The sequence below is a fragment of the Takifugu rubripes genome, chromosome 15 (genome assembly GCF_901000725.2).
Source record: "Takifugu rubripes chromosome 15, fTakRub1.2, whole genome shotgun sequence".
NCBI classification, from domain to species: domain Eukaryota; kingdom Metazoa; phylum Chordata; class Actinopteri; order Tetraodontiformes; family Tetraodontidae; genus Takifugu; species Takifugu rubripes.
This window is the reverse complement of record NC_042299.1, coordinates 16,007,346-16,011,779: the sequence shown is the minus strand read 5'-3', so window position 1 is coordinate 16,011,779 and position 4,434 is coordinate 16,007,346.

Below are 4,434 nucleotides of genomic sequence, written 5' to 3'. Positions count from 1 at the left end.
TCCCTTTTTGTTTCTGTGGAATTTAATCAGTTTGAGCTCCACATTTACTTGGTCAACCACGAGACGAGCAGATTACTGGTTTATTTCTGCTCCGGTCGGTCATGCTAGTCCACCCACCTTTGGTTCTGTGCACATTAGTCTCATTTATTGTCCGCCATGATTCTATTTCTGAGCAGCAGCGTCCAGTAGGAGGGTGCAGAGGTCAGGCCGTCACCTCCCAGCAGGAGGTTCTGGGTCGTCTCCCCAAGTTTATGTTTCCACTGTCTGCTGGTTCCCTCCTCAGCCAGTTATGTAAGCCAGAAGAGAGTGTGTGTGTGTGTGTGTGTGTGTGTGTGTGTGTGTGTGTGTGTGTGTGTGTGCTTGCTGGGCCAGAGTGGAGGGGGCCTTGACGAGAGGTCATCCACATGCTCTGACATGGAGGAGCACTGGCAACAATGACATGCACGTGTTCCGTCGTGCTGCCCGGTCACAGACTAACGGATATAAAAACCAGAACTGAAATAATGCAGTTGATGGCAAACACCTGTGAAGTTGTGGTACCTCATCACAGCGACTGTAAGCTTGGCCATATTCTTACATACAGAAACAATTTGTGTGGCACCACAGATTATTGTGGGTTTAGCAACCTCTCAAATTAGCACAATATCACTAACTGTTGCTCTCTTTTCTGATGAAAACAAATGGAATTTTTCATTCAAGTAGTGTGCAGCATGTTGGGCAGAGCCTGTCTGAAACAAGATACAGAGCACCCTGATCAGACACAACAAATAATACCTTTATTATGATAAAATATGACATCTGCCGCATGTGACGACTCAGATGAGTGGGGATGCTGCCCCCTCCTGGTGATACTTTAACACTACATCTTGACTTCAAAGTTGTATTTATGTTGCACTTATTTTCCGTTAAGTCACTGATTTTTCAATCTGACTCCAGCTCTGCTTTATCTGACCACCGTGTGTTTCCCCAGGGATCAGTCATTATAATCTGAGCCCTGCTGAGGTTGACTCTATTGCTGAAGGTGCAGCAACCTCACTGAGAATCACGCTTGATTCTGTTGCCCCCCTGAAAAAGAAAATAGTAACTCAGAGGAGGTGTGCCCCCTGGTATAATTCACATATCAGGACCCTCAAGCAGAAAGTGTGAAGACTGGAAAGGAAGTGGCATTCTTGTAAAATAGACAGCTATCATGTAGCCTGGAAAGACTGTCTATTAGGTTACAAAAAGGCCCTTCGCAAGGCCAGAACAGCTTATTTTTCTTCTTTGATTGAGGAAAATAAGAACAACCCCAGGTTTCTCTTCAGCACTGTGGCCAAATTAACCAAGAGTCACAGTGTTTTAGATCCACGTATCCCTTCTTCCCTTAGTGGTGAAGACTTCATGAGCTTCTTCACTGATAAAGTTCTAGCTATCAGAGAGAAAGCTAACCAGGCCATCCCTACAACTGGACCATCACCAGATGTGCCGACTGTGGGAACATACAGGTTCTCCAACGAGCCCTTAAACTCCTTCAGCCCTATATATTTTTCTGAGGCGTCATCGCTAATTCAGAAATCCCAGTCCACCACGTGTCCTTTAGATCCCATCCCAACACACCTGTTGAAGGATGTTTTACCATTGATAGGCAGTTCTATCCTGGACCAGATCAATGGTTCTTTAGTGACAGGTTATGGACCCCGGTCCTACAAGGTGGCAGTGATTAAGATGTTGCTTAAAAAACCATCACTGGATCCTGACGTATTAGCAAATTATAGGCCAATATCCAACCTTCCTTTGATCTCTAAAGTTCTAGAGAAGTTGGTGGTGACTCAGTTACTGGAGCACCTGCAGAGGAACAGCCTGTTTGAGATGTTTCAGTCAGGCTTTAGAGCTCACCACAGCACAGAAACAGCACTTCTTAAAGTCACTAATGATCTTCTCATAGCTTCCGATCATGGACTGGTCTCTATGCTGGTTCTGCTGGACCTCAGTGCTGCTTTTGATCCAGTTGATCACAGCATCCTGTTACAGAGACTGGAACATGTGACTGGGATTAAAGGGACAGCACTAGACTGGTTTAGATCATATTTATCTGATAGATCCCAGTTTGCTCATGTCCATGGCGTTCCCTCCTCATACAGTAGGGTTAGCCATGGGGTTCCTCAAGGTTCCGTACTCGGACCAATCCTCTTCACCTTGTACATGCTTCCCTTAGGGAACATTATTCGGCAGCATGGGATAAATGTTCATTGTTATGCTGATGATGCTCAGCTTTATTTATCCATGAAACCCGAGGAGACAGAGAAGTTAGTGAAGCTTCAGACCTGTCTTAAAGACATAAAGTCCTGGATGTCTTCAAATTTCCTCCTCCTTAACCCAGGAAAAACTGAGGTCATGGTATTTGGTCCTGAACCTCTCAGGGACAGATTAGATCACATGATCACTCTAGATGGTATCTCATTAACATCTAGTCTCTCTGTGAGGAATCGAGGAGTAACTTTTGATCAAAATCTCTCCTTCAACTCACACATTAAATTAGTCTCTAGTGCCTTTTTTCACTTGAGGAACATCTCAAAGATCAGGAAGCTGCTGACCCACCATGATGCTGAAAAGTTAGTCCAGCATTTGTTACTTCCAGGCTGGACTACTGTAACTCCTTATTATCAGGGTGTCCAAACAACTGAGCCAGAGTTCTGACAGGTATTGACCACAGAGGTCACATGACTCCTGTAATGGCGTCGCTTCATTGGCTGCCTGTTAAATTTAGGAGGAAATATTTTAGAATAATTTTTAAAACCCTTCTTTTGACCTACAAGGTCCTCAGAGGCCTAGCTCCATCCTACCTGGAGGAGCTAGTGACACCTTACCAGTGATACCTCCTCTCCTCTCCTCTCCTCTCCTCTCCTCTCCTCTCCTCTCCTCTCCTCTCCTCTCCCCCTACATGAGCCTGGTCCTGCTCCAGGTTTCTTCCTGTTAAAGGGGAGTTTTTCCTGCCACTGTTGCTTGTCTGGGGTCAGGCCCTGGGATTCTGGAAAGTGCCTTAAAACAATTTTGATTGTAATAGACGCTATATAAATAAAGATTGATTTGATTTGATTTGAAAACCTATTATGTAACTCCACTTCGATGGCAGTGTTCCGGTAGCCAGGCAACCTCTTCTGTCAGATGCCTTCAACAAACTTGTGAAGGCCATATTGTTCCCAATGTGTTTTCTTGAGTTGACATGCTGTGATTGGTTGATTCGGTAGGGCAGTCTGAGCCTGCACCCTCAGCTTCAGGCATTTTCATTTCATAAGATTCTGAGTTAATCTCTCCTTTTGTCCAAACCCTAACAGAGCAACCTTCCATCATAGATATTTTGATAACGGACCCCTCCTGGATACTAGGGGTCCCTGTGACTTTGTCTGTCAGGGTCTTGCAGGTTCTGATTGGAGTGACGGGTTGCACCTGGGTGCTGCCTATTAAATGGGGATGTGGATGTGTTGGGAATTTCTCTGGCCCGGTGTTGGAGGGTTATGATCACTCCCAACTTGTGTTCCAGTGGGTGGTGAGAGTCAAACTGGAGGTACTGGTCGATATGTGTAGGTTTCCTGTAGACTTCGATGGTGAGATTTCTGTCCTCAGTGATCTTGACTGCACAGTCCAGAAAGGCCAGACTGTTTCCTTTTGTATCTTCCCGGGTGAATTTTACATGCTCGTCTGTTTTGTTGAGGTGATCGGAGAACACTTCCAATTCTTGTGTTTGAATTTTGACCCAGGTGTCGTCCACATACCTGAACCAGTGGCTTGGTGCAGTTCCTGTGAAGGATGTCAGGGCCTGGGATTCCACCTTCTCCATGTATAGGTTGGCAACTATAGGGGATACTGGTGAGCCCATGGCACAGCCATGTTTCTGCCTGTAGAAGCCTTCTCTGTACTGGAAATAGGTGGTGTTCAAACACAGGTCCAGCATGGTGCAGATGTGGGCCGTAGTTAAGGTTGTTCTTTCTGGAAGATTCTTGTCCAATAGAAGGTGCTTGTGGATGGTGTCTATGGCGCTGGCGGTGGGGATGCACGTGAAGAGTGACGTGACATCATAAGATACCATAGTCTCTTCTGGATGTAGTGTGAGTCCACTGACCTTTTGAGCAAAGTCTTGGGAGTTTTTGATGTGTTGTGGGGTGTTGCCAACCATGGGAGACAAGATGGAGGCCAAGTATTTGGAAATGTTGTATGTTACAGAATTGATTCTACTTACTATGGGTCTGAGAGGGGTCCCTGGTTTGTGGATCTTGGGCAATCCATAAATGCAAGGGATGGTTTCTCCTGGGTATAGACGGTAGTATTGTGGTCTGTCGATGGCTTTATCCTTTTCCAGTTTCTGTAAAAAGTCTACCACCTTCTTCTTGTATGTGCTGGTAGGGTCTTGCTCCTAGGATGCGCTCCACTGAAAGTTTTAAAGTGCATTTCAAACGT